This window comes from Rattus norvegicus, chromosome 16 (genome assembly GCF_036323735.1).
Source record: "Rattus norvegicus strain BN/NHsdMcwi chromosome 16, GRCr8, whole genome shotgun sequence".
NCBI lineage: Eukaryota > Metazoa > Chordata > Mammalia > Rodentia > Muridae > Rattus > Rattus norvegicus.
In genome coordinates, this window is record NC_086034.1 from 81,078,914 (window position 1) to 81,097,438 (window position 18,525).

The following is an 18,525-nucleotide window of genomic DNA, read 5'->3' on the forward strand; positions in this document are numbered from 1 at the left end:
TAGAACTGGTTGGTTTTATCATCAGCTTTTTTTGGGTTAAGGAAGCCCTTGATACTAGAAGTTCCTCTGAATGGATCGACGAATGCCACATTGTGTTCCCTTCTCAAATCGGGTAGTGAGTTCAATAACATCTAATGTTTTCCCTCCTAATCTCCTATCTCCCCATGAAGAAACAAAACGAACTTGAAAAGTCCGTGGTTTGAGTCCAATGTTGACTTCTTCAGAACAACAAGACTCTATGTCTGAATTTCGAGAGTGTCCTGGCATTTCGTTCCCACCAGCTGTCCCGGTGTCTTTGGCATCCACACTGTCCCAGTTCAGTGACTTAGGGAAGTAAAATGTCCCCTCTGTTCTTGCCTCTTTGTTCGGGGAAGTTTGGGTTTGTCTTTGAAGGCTCGGTGGAAGCCATCCGTAAAATTCTCTGAGTGTGGTTGCACTCGCCTGTAAAATTATCTGGGGCTGGGAAATCCCCCCGGGAACCCTTTAAACCACTAACTTCATTCCTTTAATAAGATTATTTAGACCTCCACAGTCTTAAATCACTGGTGGCAGGGTTTTCCACTTAATAACTTAAACACCTTTGTAAAGATTTGTACTTTATCTGACATTTATAAAATAAGGAATTGTATCTTATATTATGAGCAATTAACATACTATTACTCATTTCCTGAATTTTAATATCTGTTACTCCTCCGTCAAAACTTATTTTGATGCTATCGTCTCTGCTTCCTTTTTTTATTTCTTTTTTGTTGTATTTACCAAGTTATGTTTCTCTTATCTATTTTGAAGACTGGGACCTGCTGGTCCTCAGACGGGCCTGTGAGATTTTAAGGACTTTGTCATTTTAACCGCCTTCCTTTACGGCTGTCCCCCTCCTTTTCTTACACCTTTACACTTAACGTTTTATTCTGCCTTTGTTTTTAATGTGTAAGATTTCCATAATTTCAGCTTTCCAGTGGCTTCACCCATTTTTGCCTTCTGTTTAGTCTAAAATTTTATTGTTTTCAGTAAATGTAGAAAATAATAGATGTCTCTGTGACATTTTCACACATAAATCTCATTACACCTGGCTCCCCTCCTCCCTCTTTAAGCTCTTTTGAGAGTTGATGGTCTCCATCCTTTCCTTTAAACACACACACACACACACACACACACACACACACACACAGCCCCATCCTGTTGCCCTCTCTTGATATCCTTCATTGTCTTTAAACCCCATCATCCCTGGCACATCCATCTTCCTCTATTTTATTTTGTATGAATATTTTTAATCTAGAATCTGCATGTGAGATTTTCGCACCTAACACACCCTTTGTCTGATGCCCTGGGGAAGGATTCTGAGAGGGAAAAGAACAGAGGCCAAGATGAGGATCAGAGAAAAGCATAATTAAGAGCAAAGCCTGACAGCAGATGCTGGCGAGGATGCGGAGAAAGAGGAACACTCCTCCATTGTTGGTGGGATTGCAGACTGGTACAACCATTCTGGAAATCAGTCTGGAGGTTCCTCAGAAAATTGGACATTGAACTGCCTGAGGATCCAGCTATACCTCTCTTGGGCATATACCCAAAAGATGCCCCAACATATAAAAAAGACACATGCTCCACTATGTTCATCACAGCCTTATTTATAATAGCCAGAAACTGGAAAGAACCCAGATGCCCTTCAACAGAGGAATGGATACAGAAAATGTGGTACATCTACACAATGGAATATTACTCAGGTATCAAAAACAATGCCTTTATGAAATTCATAGACAAATGGTTGGAACTGGAAAATATCATCCTGAGTGAGCTAACCCAATCACAGAAAGACATACATGGTATGCACTCATTGATAAGTGGCTATTAGCCCAAATGCTTGAATTACCCTAGATGCCTAGAACAAATGAAACCCAAGACGGATGATCAAAATGTGAATGCTTCACTCCTTCTTTAAAAGGGGAACAAGAATACCCTTGGCAGGGAAGAGAGAGGCAAAGATTAAAACAGAGACTGAAGGAACACCCATTCAGAGCCTGCCCCACATGTGGCCCATACATATACAGCCACCCAATTAGACAAGATGGATGAAGCAAAGAAGTGCAGACTGACAGGAGCCGGATGTAGATCGCTCCTGAGAGACACAGCCAGAATACAGCAAATACAGAGGCGAATGCCAGCAGCAAACCACTGAACTGAGAATAGGACCCCCGTTGAAGGAATCAGAGAAAGAACTGGAAGAGCTTGAAGGGGCTCGAGACCCCATATGAACAACAATGCCAAGCAACCAGAGCTTCCAGGGACTAAGCCACTACCTAAAGACTATACATGGATTGACCCTGGACTCTGACCTCATAGGTAGCAATGAATATCCTAGTAAGAGCACCAGTGGAAGGGGAAGCCCTGGGTCCTGCTAAGACTGAACCCCCAGTGAACTAGACTGTGGGGGGGAGGGCGGCAATGGGGGGAGGGTTGGGAGGGGAACACCCATAAGGAAGGGGAAGGGGGAGGGGGTTGTTTACCCGGAAACCAAAGAATTATTATTAAGTATTAAATAAATTTAAAAAAAAAAAAGAGCAAAGCCTGAGAGGATGCAAGTCCAGCAATGAGAGGGCTGTCCGTCTGACTGTGTGTCAGGCGATGAAAGGGCTGTCCTTCTGACTGTGTGTCAGGCAATGAGAGGGCTGTCCTTCTGACTGTGTGTCAGGCAATGAGAGGGCTGTCTATCTGACTGTCAGGTGATGAGAGGGCCGTCCATCTGCCTGTCTGTCAGGTGATGAGAGGGCTGTCTGTCTGACTATGTGTCAGACAATGAGAGGGCTGTCTATCTGACTGTGTGTCAGGTAATGAGAGGGCTGTCTCTCTGTGTGTCAGGCAATGAGAGGGCTGTCTATCTGACTGTGTGTCAGGCAATGAGAGGGCTGTCTGTCTGACTGTGTGTCAGGCGATGAGAGGGCTGTCCGTCTGACTGTGTGTCAAGTGATGAGAGGGCTGTCCGTCTGATTGTATTCCAGGGGCCTGGTTGTGAATCTTGTGAGTCCAGCTACCTCTATGCTGTATGGAAAGTTGAGCAGCCACAGCCCAGCCCCTGGCACTTGCTTCCCTCCTGAACACAGGGTCATGAGATGTGACCCTGTTCATTTTAATGAATTGTGCAGCATCGGAGACTGTGGAGAAGAAAAGGCAGACCACAGAATTCAAGACAAAGCTCCATTGAGCTCTCTAATTAGAGAGACCATCAGAACTTTCTGGAATGTGACTGAGGGGCAGAGGCTTGCTCTGAGGTCCCCGTCTAAAACTAATTCACAAGAACATTCACAACAAGACTGTTTGACTGGTTCGAGAAAAGACAAATAAAAAAGCAAACAGCGAAAAATCACGACTGCTGAACCAATCTGAGGGTGATCTCCCCTCTCTAAGGCTCACGGGCTTTTTCCTCCCATGTAGCCAATTAGTAGCACTAATGGGACAAGACTCAGATTAATTACCACAGAAGCCAACCCCTAATGCGTTCCTTCAGTTATTCTCAGCAGCCTGCCTGTCAAGCAGGCTTTAAGAGCATCAAGGAAACATAAGGCCGATCGATCTGGACAATGAATCCTCCTCCTTTATGGCATCCACCTCTGGTGCGTGTGAGAAAGGCTGGACCAGGCCAGCAGCCATTGCCCACTCAGGAGGAGGGGAGCAGATAACGGGAGAGATGAAATCGGTCAGGTACCGCACTTACTTCCCTAGATCAATTAGCTATAAAATGACCTCTGCCACTTATAGTGACTGTTTTAGCCTTAGTGAGAGCTAAACAGAGTAAATTGCAATTTTGCAAGTGATGTTTCTGTGAGCGTATGTCTGTCCCGTGTGCAAATGCTTGCTTGGGTGTATGTGTGCATTCATGTGGATGTGCATACATATGGGGAAGCATGTAGAGACTAGAGATCGACTTCAGGTGCAGTTCCTCAACAGCCACGAACATTCATTTTGGAGAAGGCTCTCTCACCTGGGACTCATGGATTAGGTCAAGCAAACCCAAGGATCCAACTGGCACTGCCTCCAATCCCTGGCCTTGGGACCTCCCCCAGGCTTTTCATGTGGGTCTGGGAGTCAAACTGAGGTCTTTAGGCTCACGTGACAAGAACTTTCCTGATTGAACCTATCTTCCTGTTACTAACATTTGACTTCTGGCAAGCTGCAGCCACACCCTGCTGGGCCCTGTAACTCTGCCTGTCTCCTGCAGAATAGCCTGAGAGATCAGGAAAGCAGGCTCACCTGTACGTCTAGGCAGAGTGTGATCTTTGCCAGAGTGAACTTTCCAGCTACCTCATGCCGTGTGCACTCCACCTCATGTCCTCTGTGAACCCCACCTCTTGAGTGCATGTGTGGAATGGCTCCAAAGACTGGAAACCACACCCACTGGGGCTCTGTGTACTCAGAGTCCCAAAGGCCAACAAACAGATCCCAAGGAGGGCTGCCTGCCTGGTGACTAGAGTTACAAGGTGGAGATCCACAATGTCAAGGATCCTGGGCATAATTCCTTCCTGAAAATGAGATCTGGGGCCAAGTGCAATTGTTCGTTTTGAGCAGAATCCAAACGTGTTTCCGGGCTTCTGTGGCCCAAGTCTATGCTCATTAGGAAGCAAGGTGGCCTACCTTGTAGACCACACCCGTCATGCACAAACACGTTAGATCGTTTAGTCTTGGGGTTTTATGGCCCAGAGACAACAAGTCTGTCTCCAGCTCCCTGGATGCAGTGGTTACAGTGCTGACCTTTTAAAAAGGTTTGTTTTATTTCTGTGTATGCGGGCGTGTTCGCATGAGTTGATATATGCCACAGGCACTCAGGATCCCAAAGAGGCCAGAAGAAGGGGCCAAGTCCCCTGGAGCTGGAATTACAGACAGTTTTGAGCTGCCGCGTGCCAGACATGCTGAGCCATCTCTCCACCTCAGTGCTGGAGAAAGAATGTTCTGTAGAAAGAATGCAAAATCATTGAAACTTTTAACCATACAGACCTAAAATGTCTCATTGTATTGTTGTTGTTGTCCAGGATGTTGAAGCGTTTCCTGGATTGCCCTGGTCTTCCGGAGAAGCCTGACTTGGCGGACCCTGGGCTTCGGCGAGCCCAGATACCTGGATTTGGGACCCAGAGGTTCCCAGGGTGGACAACCGCCCACTTCGCTCACTAGAGCTGTATAATGACTGAAGGAACTTAATTTGCAAGCTTCCGAAACGATTTTTTTTTTTTTTTAAGGAAAGCAAAGCAGAGAAGAGAAGAGAAGAAAGAAGAGGGCATGGGGTAGTATCACGGCTTTAAAGGCAGCTTCCCTTTGCAGCTGCATTCTCACAGCGCCATCTGCTGGGCGACTGGAATAGAGGTATCATTTGAGAAGGGGGGAGAAAAAACCTGGGAAGACTGATTCTGAGAAATTGAAAAGCACTGCAGAAGGCACTTTGTACCTCATCTCCGCATCCTGGCTCAAGAAAATGGGGTTCCACGGGTGTAACTGATCACAGTTCTAATTGGATGAGAAAATGCCCAGTAGATGGGGAAATACCCACAGAAGTCAAATACAAAACCCTCCTTTCAAAATGGAGAAACCAGCGGGGTTGGGGATTTAGCTCAGTGGTAGAGCGCTTACCTTCCAGGCGCAAGGCCCTGGGTTCAGTCCCCAGCTCCGAAAAAGAAAAAAAAAAGTCATATGGGCAAAATGGAGAAACCAGAAAGGGGGAACTCTACTATTTTCAGAACTGCTTTAGGGGACATTACGATTCTTGTAAACGTGCCATAAAACAGCAGTCAGTCACAGCTGCATGCTGCTTTTGAGTAAGTGCTGGGTTTTGAAGACCCTGAAGGAAATTCAGAGGGATGTGGGAAGCCCCGTCGCTTTGATGGGCCAAGCCGTAACTGCACCCATCTAAGGTGGAGTTATCTACGCCGGGGACTCAGCGACTATTTTTATCCACTGCAAACCTTCCCTTGGCCTGTGTGTCTTTATGCAAAACACACGACTTTCTGAAATGTCCTCTTCAAGTTCACGGCAGTCCGACCCTTGTCGTTGGACAGTTCCTGGGTGTTTCTGATGCCTAAGGAACAGGACTACTACAGCCATCTGGTAAGGGTCCCTCCTACACCCTACCTCTCTCAGGACAGGATCTGACACCCGCCCTTCATGTCTTGGATTTTGCAAGAATAGGTGAACACCTTTTAATCCCTGAGATGACTCTCTGCCTAGCACACACTGTTTAATTGTTTTCACAAGAAAGGCAGAGTCAATATGGATGCTTAATTCTGATGTTCCAAACGCAGGTCACGTGAAGTTGAAGATGCCATTAGCCTGTTGCTACATTCCGGTGAAGTGTCCCTGTGTAGTCTTTCCGTTGCTCTGCACACGTCTACTTTGGCACCCTGAGCTCATTGTCACTGCATGCCACGACACGGGTGCCACGGTGGGCCGGAGGAATCTTGAGCCAGTAATGGAAGCACTGTATGTGGAAAATAAGAAAATTGTTTCCACCATATGACTGAAGGCTCCTGAAACAACAAAGAAAGGTTTCCTACCCACAACAGGACATCATGCTGACCCAGAGCACTGCCACCTTGGTCTCTGCGGCAGGTAGAGACCTGTCACTGCTGCTTAGAGTTCTCAAACACTGTCTTAGAAGCAAAACAGTGCTTTCAAACTAAGGGGAAACTGAGAACTAGGGAAAAAAAACTATAGTGTTTGTGGCAAATATCATTTGAGGGTTTCTACCCCACCCTAGATCCTCTAGTTCCCAAATAGTTGCCAAGTTTCTTCTGGGCTACTCCTACTCTAATAGACCGGCTCTCACACCCCATTTCACCATGGCTCCTTTCTCCTTCCTTCCTCCTCCCCCTCTCCCTTCCCCTCCTCCTCCTTCTCCTCCTCCTCCTCCTTCTCTTCCTCCTCCTCTTCCTCCCTCCCTCCTCCTCCTCCTTCTCTTCCTCCTCCTCTTCCTCCCTCCCTCCTCCTCTCCCCTCCTCTTCCTCCTCCTCCTCCTCCTCCTTCTTCTTCCTCTCTCTCTCTCTCTCTCTCTCTCTCTCTCTCTCTCTCTCTCTCTCTCTCTCTCTCCTTGTTATCTCTCCTCAGACCCTAAGGTCAGGAAGCAAAGTCCAGCCTACCTCTCATCTACCCAGCTACAGGCTGTAGGTATCTTTATTAACCAATAGTTTTAAGGAGCAAGGTTTACACAACAAAAGTTGTTATACTGAGAACTCACTCATCTTGAGGCAAGCAGACCTTGGGATACAGAATTTGGCATTACACAGCAACAGACCAAACCTCAACATCACAGCTGCTTGTGGTCTCCTTGCTCTTGAAGATTGTCAGCCAATTTGGTCCCCAAGGGTGGTGGGATCAGAGACATCAAAACAGGGAGTTCAGAAGCCCCATGAGTAAATGACCACACCAGGACCACTTGTCAGTGGCAGATCAACTTAGGGTAATCAAAAGCTTATAATGTTTTGGGAGACTGAGAGTAGGGACATCCAGGATGGGAAAAGGTCATTGGCTGGGGGCCTGGGGTACCTAGAATGCCTTGTTAGCATGGGGAAGCATTTTGGGAACCTCAGGTGCTAACTGAACAAGTTTTGTCAGGAGAAAGGAAATGGGTCACATAAATTAATTGAGGCTACGTGACACCCCTCCTCCGGTAGAGGTGACATCCCTCAGGTAGAGGTGAGTGTGGGGGTTCAGAATTCCCCTACAAAGGCAGGGAAGGAGAAACTCTAATAACGAAGACAGTCCTTCATTACTCACCAAGCCCCAGAAGGCTCTCCCGTCAATGGTAGACATTGACCTTAATTAGCCAAGCTTTCCCACTGTTGCTAATACACACTCAAGGTGTTGGGGGCTGACTTACTGCCTCTGCCAGTCTCACTCTCAGGTTCTCCTCAATTCCTTAGTCCCTGTTTCATGAGCAAGCACCTCCCATGACTTAATGGGTTATTGTGCTCTGAACAATTCTGAGGACCTCACAAGAACTCCACCCATCTATTCAACGGGATCCTAAGTGCACTTCAGCCGTCCCTCCACATTCTCAGTGGGCTCCCGTAGGAAAACGGAGCTTGCCAGGAACATTTCAATAAAAAACTATTAAAACCCGTCACATTTTAAAAGTGCACCACAAGCACAAGTCTTATGTTCACAGGAAGGTAAAAGGAAGATACCCAAAAATTTGAAATGTCTTTGAGCTGAAGGCCTTAGTCAAAAGAGGAGCTGCATTCATAAGTTGGTGACAAAGGCATGCTGTCCTGTGGCTTCTCACATAAATAAGTTTAACATGGCAGAAGATCAAGGGGAGCCTCAAAAATGGTGCTGACTTTTGGGGGATCACAGAGAGGAGCCTTTCCTGGTGACGCTCTTGTGGGAGTGGCTTCAGAGGCTCCTCAGGTGGAGTCACGCTCTGCAGAGGGATGATCTTACAGGTCATCCAGGTCTCAGCTCCTGCCCAGAGACACTGGGCTTCTGTCACACGGGCTGTGGCCAGCCACCTGCCACCACACACGGACAGGACCGATGTCCCTGTCTAGCACAAGCAGCAAGAAATGTCAGATGCCTCTGAGCTCTGCACCCTAGAGACAATTTTGCAGCTACACTGGCTGCATAGAACAGTAGTGCAGTCACTGCCACATGCTGGACAGCCAGCCTCACAACACAGGAGGCTGCAAAGGTAGAAACAGGCACCTTGTGTCCCAGAAAGCTTAAAGAAATACCCTAATCCTACAATTGAATACCATGAATTTTTATCTCCAATAATTCCCCCAGTCAGTCCAGACTTTGAATAGTTGGTAGTTCCAGACTGAGTTTTCATTCGAATAAAACCCACGAGAAAATACGGAGTGAAGGAACACACAGACCCGGTAGGATACCTGCAGGCAGGAATCATGGCTGAAGGACCTGAAGAGCACCTTCCCAAGGACTTTATCTTCTTGGCCCTTCTCCCGTAGATTCCTCAACAAAATGCAGTTCCATCCTGCATCCTGACAAGGCCAGGACAAACCCCACGATGCATCTTCATCTCGGACTCTTTCCCTTTCAATAGGCTAATAGTGCGTATGTTCTGAGGAAGTATAAGCTTAGCACTTTTATAGAATTTAAATTCAATTCCACCAGTTACCATACTTTGTATGATCAACCCTCCCAGCCCCCAAACAGTGTTGGGTTGGTTTCAGAACAGAGTTCAGTGACTGTTCAGGAGTGAGACTTACCACAGGCTCAGAAAAGTTAATCATACATCTACCTGGACACAGTTCTGCAGTGGGGGGACCCATCTTAGGAATGTACTTTCAAAGCTGGGGCAGCAACTAGAAGTTCATGGAAATGTCACGCCTGCCTGTCTGCTATTGTGAGCAGTCCCTGAGAAAACAGGGCACCAGATTGAAAAACATACAGGTCAGTGGCCCTTTCAAAATTATCAAAGGACGTAAATTAAAGAAGAAAATGCTTTCAAAAAGGCAGGCAACTCTCAAATAAACATCTGGGCTGCTCTGCCGGCTTTTCACTTGCTTTGTAATCCCAATTGTCCTCGCCACTGTCCCTCAAAATCCACCTTCCACTGCCCCAAATGAACTCACTGATCCCAACACACCCCAGGGGAGTTTGTGGCTTTTTTTTCCCCATTGTGGTAAAATAACACCAGTGAAGTGTCTGCCATCTGCAGAGACCTCACGTATAGTACACCACAATGCTACCAGCACCGAACAACTCTGTATGGTTCTACATTTATACTCTGACCTCTGAACCCTTTCACTATCTGTTCCCATGCCAACCCCATAACCCTTGTAACTACCAATACAATTTTAGCTCCTAACAATGACCACTCTCCTGCTTCAGAGGAGGGAAGTCACAAGTATTTGCCCCTTATGCCTAGTTTACGATCACCCAGTATAATGGCCTCAGGGTTCAACCATACATCAGAATTTCTCAAAGGTGAATAGTATTTTATTCTACCGGGGTACCATATCTGTTCATCAAACCATCAAGGGATGTTTGCTGAGTGCCAGCCTCAACTTGGAAGAGGGTCCTGAGGAAGGCATGTTTGGGAGCAGGGAATGACTCTGAATCAGTGAAGAATACAAGCGAACAGCTCTGTTTTCTGCTTGGATAGCTCTCTGTTTGAAATAGCTCTGCCTTACAGACCAAAGCCCAGTCTTTTATTTTTCATAAGCTATTTCCTTAGGAATTACATATCAATTCAATCATTTACCCCATGTTCCCTTTTGATTATCTCATAAATTAGCATTTTATGACCTTAGTCCCTTAACTCTAAAGACCGAGCCACATGGCCAAAGCTGCTGAGTTCTGATGCTTGCTAGAGCTGGAACATAGCCCATTGTTCTATTGCTCTATCACCAGCTTTCTGTTTTCTCACTCCTTCACTCCCTAAGCTTGGCTCTCATAGAGCCTTGAACCTGAATTCTAGGATTAAAGTTGTGTGCCTCCACTCCCGGACCTAAGTTTTTCTTCATCTAGAAATTCCCCTGTCCCAGGCTAATTTTGAATTCAGAAATCTGCTTGCCTTTGTCTCCTGGGATTAAAGGTGTATAGAACCATGCCTGGGTCTAAGCTTTTTGTGGTCACTATTCCTCAAGATGTAGATCAAAAGCCCGTGCCTTACAGCCTCAAGGTCTAGGTCACAAGTATGCCCTCCATTTGTGATTAAATTTCATTACAGATTAAAAGTCCAAACTATTCTTTGTTCAGCTACAAACACAAACAATAAGTTTAGCTGGGTGAGATCTTGTCCTGAGATCAGCACTCCCTAAATCTCTTTATCTCCTTCCTTAATATCTCTCTGACAAAGCTGGCTCATTGGTGCAGCTGCCTCTGTTCTTTCAGGCCCATTAAGCCCCTTGTATAATTCATATTGTACTCTATTGCATAATTGAGAAATCCTATAAAGAACATTTCTTACTTTGAGTTATAGATTCTTGAACTCATGTTTTCAGAATTCTTTCCCACAGCCTTAAGGGCTCTCCTGAAGGTCGCAGCAATACCATTTTGCTGAGGAACAACAGGCATATTATTCCTTCCTGGAATTGTGCTGTTTTTTATTATCATGGAGTCATTAACCTTAGTAGGGGACCATTCCCCAAAGGAGGAACATAAAGTTTTAAATATATGTATACACACACACACACACACACACACACACACACACACACACACACAAGCCTTATGCCTACAGCCACCATCAACACGAAGAAGATCCAGGCCCTGCTGGCTCTGCTCCAGGGGTGGAAACTTTGTCACACCTCCCCTTCCAAAGCCATGCTGGATCTGGCAGATGTTGTGTTTCTCCTGCATCTTTGTCACTGAGAGTGTGTTTGCTGTGAGACTTGCTAGGGTCTTTACAACAGGTGGTGCTTAGATTTTATCTACACACAAGTGATCTTCATAGCATGTGCAAATTTGAAATGACAATCACATGTATTCCAGCAATGACACAATATAATCATTGAAGACCTCATGAAAGCAAAAGATGCCATTTGTAAATCTAAGAATGTGAGGTTAAACCAGGGCAGTATCAACCCACTGTGAACAGAACTTGCTATGAAAAGAAGCAACTGAACCCAGGATTCACAGGTGAAGACTGTAAGACAGATTTGCCTCAGCCTGAGCCCTACCTCAGCAATCAAGGGCACAAAGGAGCTATAACAGTCCCCTCTCTGAAATCTGGGGGAATTGAGAATTTCTGTAAAATGTTGACCCCTGTGACACTGGAAGGCCCCTCTGGAGGAGACAGGTATTCTGAGATGGTTTCTGAGGTAGGGGTAGGAGTCACACAGGAGAAAAGAAATGCACATCTGTTTCAGATAGAAATGGAATGTGCAAGGCTATAACCATAAAATAGCAAAACAAGCTTGAAGCAAGTTAAATGTGGCTGTTAGAAGAACAAAATGGAGTGAAAGAATGTTTCCATATATGTGGACACCAGAGACATTGGCTTTAGTCATGGTGGTGTGGAGGCCACAGGACTACATGAGCCTGGGAGGCTCAGAATGAGATCTACATTTAGAAACAGTCTTTCTACACTATGGAGAGCGCTAGGGACAGTAAGGGTAGAGATGGCTACAGTTACAAAGGAATGAGGGAGGGTCACATAGACACTTGAAGGAGACAGGGATCTGATAGAGACAAGGGCATGAAGCAGGTTCTAGGCACCAGGAGATGCCTCTAGGAGACAGAATGTGGGCCAGACACAGGGAAGAGCCTGTTTGCTCATAAATGGACAGGCGAAGGTTTAACCTTATTAGGGGTCTGGGCAAAATGGCACTTATATAGAGTTATAATCATAGGAGAGGTTGTATAGAACAGCATTGAGAGAAGGTTTGTTGAGACTGAAACTTTCATACATATTAGAGAGACCAGCACCATTTACAACTAAGGCAGGAATTAGCATTGAGGAGAGAAACCTTTCTGGCTCAGAAATAAGACTTTTCCATGCCTGACCTGCATGGATTGATCCTTGCAGCCATTCCTATCTGGTGTTCAGACCATCACCAGAAGCTCAGTGCAGGTCTTGTTCATAACATAAATTATTTCTTGTGAGTTTTTGCTTCAAACATGGTGACCAAAGAGGCATGATTTTACTGTACTAGTCAGCAACAGAATACTCGATATGTCAACTTAACAGTTAATTAACTCACAGTTTCAGAGAGTGGTTGGCACCATGGTTTTGGGTCTACGAGGGGCATAGCGTCAAGGCAGGAGTCCTGAGTAGAACACAGCTGTTCATCTCACTGTAACTAATAAAAAGAAAAGAGGAAAAGCGTTAACTTCCTTTTTCTAGGCAGCACTTCCTAAAAGTTACTCAACTTTCCAACAGTGGCTTAGGCTGAGAGCTTGGCTCTCTCTTCATGGGCTTGGAGATATGACACTTTCCATCCAAATTAGAGCAGCCCATCCTGCCTCACAACAACACAGATTAGTTTTTTTTTTAATTATAGTTTTTAAAGTTATTCTTTATAAAATGTTCTCATTACAAGTTGGTAACTAACAATTAAATATTACCCTTTGGATCCAATCTCATTGCAATTATCCCGAGTTCTGTTTTTATTATTATTTATTATTAAATTAAGATGCAGGTACGTTAAATTTTTGTCTCTACCTTAATGACCTTAATGAGTTGTGAGTTTGCGAATACTGAACATGAGTATGCATCCTATAAGAACACTCATGGAAGTCAAGCGGTGGTGGCACCCAGGAGACAGAGGCAGGCAAATCTCTGAATTCAAGGCCAGCCTGGCCTACAGTTCTAGGACATTCAGGGCTACACAGAGAAATCCTGTCTGGGGTCAGTGGGAGAGAACACTCAGAGCAGCATAACCCCATGCCGAAATAAAAACTAAGTTAGAAACACGTAATGCAGAGAGAAAAATAGGACACTGCACACAAACCTTTACCAGGTTTTTTTTCCAGGGCTGATAAATCAGTCCTAATAGTGTCTGTAGCTTGATGCTCTGAGTAGGAAAATCTCTGCACCTTCCTATCAAATGTGAAAGAGTTAAAATACCCCTTTGAGGGCTGGGGGGAGAGAGGGCTCACTACATAAACATGAGAATCTGCGTTTGATGCCCAGTACCCACATGGAAATGCTGAGCATGGTGGTACCTGCTTGTAATCCCAGGGCTGGGTAGATAGACCTAAGTGGATCCCTGGGACTTGTTCAATAGCCAACCCAGTTGAATCTGAGAACTCTAGGCCCATGATAAACCCTATCTCAAAAAGCAAAATGGAAGGTATCTGAGCCATGATACCTAAGGTTAAACTCTGGATTTCAAGCACACATGAACACATGTGCACCTATACATACATACATACATACATACATACACACACACACACACACACACACACACACACACCCTACTACTCTGAATGCTTTGGGCTCAGCTATAATTCAAATCAACTTCGGACCTGCCTCGATGTTACTATTGGTTTAGTTGGTAGCTCAATGTTTTAATTCCATGTCTTTTTGGTACAAAAGCCACAAAAAATAGGTTTTCAGTGTTGCATACACTATACAAATTCACATCACCATGGAAAATACTCTTTGCCTGGCCTTAAGATTAAATTTTATAGCTAATTACCTTCCTCTGGGATTAGTGATCCCTAATTTAGCATGAAGGTAAAAATATTCCTTTGATCCAATTAAAGCTTCAAATAAAAGTTTGCAAGGCCCATCCTAGGATTTTTTTTTTCCCCACAGCTTACTGCTGAAGATTTAACTGTCAATGTGGTTACTCTCCTTGGAAGCAACTGAACGTGAACCATATATGAGGAGCTCTGCCTGCAGAGCCATGAGGAAGGGAGGAGTTGTCTTAACTAGGGTTGCTGTTGCTATGACAAGACACCAGAATCAAAAACAAATTTGGCTGACATTTCCACATTATATTCCATCATTGGAGAAACTCGGGACAGAAACACAAGCAGGGTAGGTCCTGCTGGCAGCAGCTGATATAGAGGCCATGGAGGGGTACTGCTTACTGACTTGCTCATCATGGCTTGCTCAGCCTGCTTCCTTATATAACCTATGACCACAGGTCCAGGGATGACACCACCCACAATGAGCTGGGCCCTTCTCCATTCGATCACTAAATAAGAAAGCATCCTACAGCAGGATCCTCTGGGGGCATTTTCTCAATTGAGGCTCCCTCCTTTCAGATAGCTCTAGGTTGTATCAAGTTGATATAAAATTAACTATCAGAGGCACCAAGAGTGAGGGGCCCTGTGTCAGGAGCCACACAGGAACCATTATGTGGATATTCCTTTATGAGAGTTCCCGTGTGATGATCCTGTGTGATAACCCATGTGTGTGAGGACCCTGTGTCATCACATATGTGTGTGGGGACTTTTGTGAATGACCTGTGTTAGAGGTGCCTTGTGGGGACCCCTGTGTGAAGAGCCTTATGTGTGAACCTCTGTGTTAGGCCTCCTTGTGCAGACCCCTATGTGGTTACTGAACCCATCATTTCAAAGCTACCCACGTTTTCATTGCTCAAGATGGTCTGAGAATCAGGGGTCACAACAAGAAATTATTTTGCATGGGTGTTTATTTTCCACTAAAATTGAGGACAATGTCAAATGTTTATAGAAAAGCTTAAATCAAACAAATATATAGATAAAATTCAAAAAATATACCTGTTCACTTATTTACATTTATAAAATCTCTTGGATGCTGAACCTTTTTTTGTAAGAAGCCTTCAGAGACCTCAGACAACCTGGCCTCCCACTTCTCCAAGGTGAAGCTTCTCCGTCCTCATCTCTGGTCTACTCTTTCCCACTTCCGTTTGCCCTGTGCTCGCTGATTACTGAGCACACCCCTGACTCCCCCCTCCATATCAGCTCTGCCCTTCTTATGACTTCTCCCCAGACCCATTCAAACCTTACATCAACCCCACGTCTTCCTCACAGACCTTTGTATAGTCTTCCCCAAGACCTTGGCTTATTGTGGCTTTCGGCACCCCTGTCTCTCCCCTAAACACCAAACCATCGTTCACACCAACTATCTTTTGCATGTACAACTCACCTGCTTTGCCAACAGACTTGGGCATGATCTCCCTGCCTTCCCATGATCTTCTGTGGTTTGTCCTTTAAGGAAGCATGTACTTTTGTTTCTGTACAGCTCAAGGGAAGACTCTACAGATCTAATAAATTACTCTTTCCTTTTCTGCACCCCACCCCCACCCCACCCCTGCCATGGCATTATTGCTCTCCTTTATCAGGTTAATCAATAACCCTTAAATCTGCCTGGCATTCAGATTTATTTTTAGATCCCGTTGGAAACCCAGAAATGAGACCCGTTGGATCCCAGACTCAGTCTCTAGAGCTGTGGTCTTGGCAACGTATGGTCTGGAGTTCTAGGCTTTGTGCATGTTTACATAGACACAGTTGGGCAAGTTATAGACGGCTCTTGATCCAAAGAGATTAGTCATTAACAGAGGACACGAAGAGAAGTTAGTACAATGACTTGTGTTTCATGAATGCAGAAGAGTGACCTCCCATCAGAATGGGCATACAGGGAAAGTGGGTTTGAAATGTCCTTGGAAGAGATGATATATAGGTTGCATCTAACTCAGTCCGAGGACACCGAAGAGGGGAAGTGGATGAGGCCAGAGGGATGGGGGAACTTCATTCTGTGGTCTTGGTTTTAAGGTGACAGGAGTGTGGATCCATACAGGCTTTCAAACTGAGAAGAGGTGCCCAATGATTGGCTGATATTTTAGGACTGTGACTCTACATTGTGGGAGAGAAGTGAAGGCAACCATGCCAATCGGAAGAGGGACTATCTGGTAAAACTAGCGTCTTATCAGAAGTGATGCTATCTATCTCTCAAGGCTTTCAACAGAGAGATACTGATGCAGGGTGCACTGAAGGAGGAGGCCCTGGGATACGGGGAGATGACACCGACAATGTGGTCAGGATGTGGGCGTGGATTTCCTCGGTATAGTTGTAGCCAACTTCAATGAAGAAATGTTTGAACTACGGCTGAGGATGCCCCGGAGGGACCAGCAGTGGCCTCACCTCACATCTGTGGCGCATACCATGGCTGAATGTGCTGTCCAGTCAGAAAAACACAAGAACCTCAAACATCTTTCTTCCCTGTGAATGTATATGGCTGTAGTGGTTTGTATATGCTTAGCCAGGGAGTGGCAGTATTAGAAGGTGTGGCCTTGTTGGAGAATTCGAGCTCAGGAATGATAAATGTACGACTCTGATTGGTGCACTGTCCTTCTGAGATGCCCTACCTGTTATCTTTCTTGGATCACGAGAGGTATGACCTTAAGGAACATCAGGAACAGCAGGAGTGGTACCCTGGTCACTTTCCCTACTTTGATTTGAGATAAGTGGTTTCTACTGCACAGCCTGATGAGGAACAATGTTTCTCCTTAGGTCTGCAGCAACAGGGCCAACGGACAAAGGCTGAAACTCCAAAGATTCTACCATTCCTTGCTAGACTCCAGTGCAAGAATACTGAGGAATGGACCAGCTGGACAGCCGGGCTTAGGGATCACCTGATACAGGCAGGTGCTATGAGAGAGGGGGGAATTGGATGCTCAATGAGAGGAACAAGGTAGGCCTGTGTGATGGTTTTTATATGCTCAGCCCAGGGATTGGTACTACTAGGAGGTGTGGCCCCGTTAGAGTAGGTGTGTCACTGTGGGTGTGGCTTTAAGACTCTCATCCTAGCTGCCTGGAAGTCAGTATTCTATCAGCCTTCAGTTGAAGATGTAGAACTCTTGGCACTGCCTGCACCATGCCTGCCTGGATGTTGCCGTGTTCCCACCTTGATGATAATGGACTGAACCTCTGAACCTATAAGCCAGCCCCAATTAAATGTTGTCCTTATAAGAGTTGCCTTGGTCATGGTGTCTGTTCACAGCAGTAAAACCCTGACTAAGACGACAGCAGAGGTCAGGGTTTGAGGTAGCTGTTTCTACAACAGTAAGTCATGTCGGAAAGCAAATGCGGTTCAGAGGGGCAAAGATGCTCAGGAACTCCACATACAATATCAAACCTCCTCACGGCAGTAAAAGGCATGTCTAGGCTTTGCTTAGACGTTATAGTTAAAACAGTAAGTTAAAAGGGATGTTAATGTGCTGTGGAAAACAAGAGGAGAAATCTGACGCTCTTCTAGAAGTTTGATGTGGCAATTGGTAAAGGACATCAAGGATGTCTAAGGTACGATTTCAGACAGTGCGATGTGGCAGGTGGGAGATAGAAGCAAGAACCAGCGCAAGAGCTTGAAAGAAGGCCAGAATGGATGAGGCTGAAGCAAGCCCAGGCTGAGCAAGCCTCTTTCTCCTGCCAGGTGGGAGATCCTGCTTTGCCAGGTTCTTCTTTATTAAGCAGAGAAAGGAGGCAAGGTGCAGGGAAACACAGAGCAAAGATATCATAAAGGCCTCACACAGAGAACACTGCTGGGAAACAGTTAGCGAAGAGCTAGTTAGGACACAAACACCAGGGAAACCACTGTCTCAAGAAGCAGGGGCTGCATGGCAGGGACACTGAAGACATAAGGTGTTGCAGTGTGAGACTGTCCCCTAAGACTGAGGTGTTACAGGATGGGTCCCAGAGTAGACAATTGGGTGGTAGGAGGGAATTCAAGAGGCAGGAACTACCTAGTGAGAGTTCTTCAGATCACGAGAGGTATGACCTTAAGGAACATCAGGAACAGCAGGAGTGGTACCCTGATCTCTTTCCCTACTTTGATTTGAGATAAGTGGTTTCTACTACACAGCCTGATGAGGAACAATGTTTCTCCTAGGTCTGCAGCAACAGGGTCAACGGACAAAGGCTGAAACTCCAAAGCTGTAAGCCATGGTAAGCTTCCGTTTTTATCAGTCGATCCCTGCAAGTGTCTAGTCAATGGATAGAGGATCTGGTGTCAAATAGGAGATCTGGGTATGTTAAAGACAAACAAAATCACAGAGCTGAGGGGCAGAGACCTGGAGAGGTGTCAGCCATAAATCTGTGTAAGAGCCCCAAGAACACCTGTGGCCTCATTCTGTTGCCCTGTGTGCTACTGTA

General features: G+C 45.6%; 1 long non-coding RNA gene across 12 annotated transcripts in view; it reads right to left on the reverse strand.

Annotated features, from left to right (window-relative positions):
* Positions 1-6,174: 6,174 nt before the first annotated feature.
* LOC102550919 (uncharacterized) overlaps positions 6,175-18,525 on the reverse strand; it is a 90,425-nt gene continuing 78,074 nt past the window's right edge. For all 12 annotated transcript variants that reach the window (XR_005495075.2, XR_005495076.2, XR_005495072.2 and 9 more), the window contains 2 exons: positions 12,642-12,740; positions 6,175-6,454 (listed from right to left, as the gene is read on the reverse strand). This is a non-coding gene — a long non-coding RNA (uncharacterized LOC102550919). The remainder of the gene's footprint in view (positions 6,455-12,641; positions 12,741-18,525) is intronic.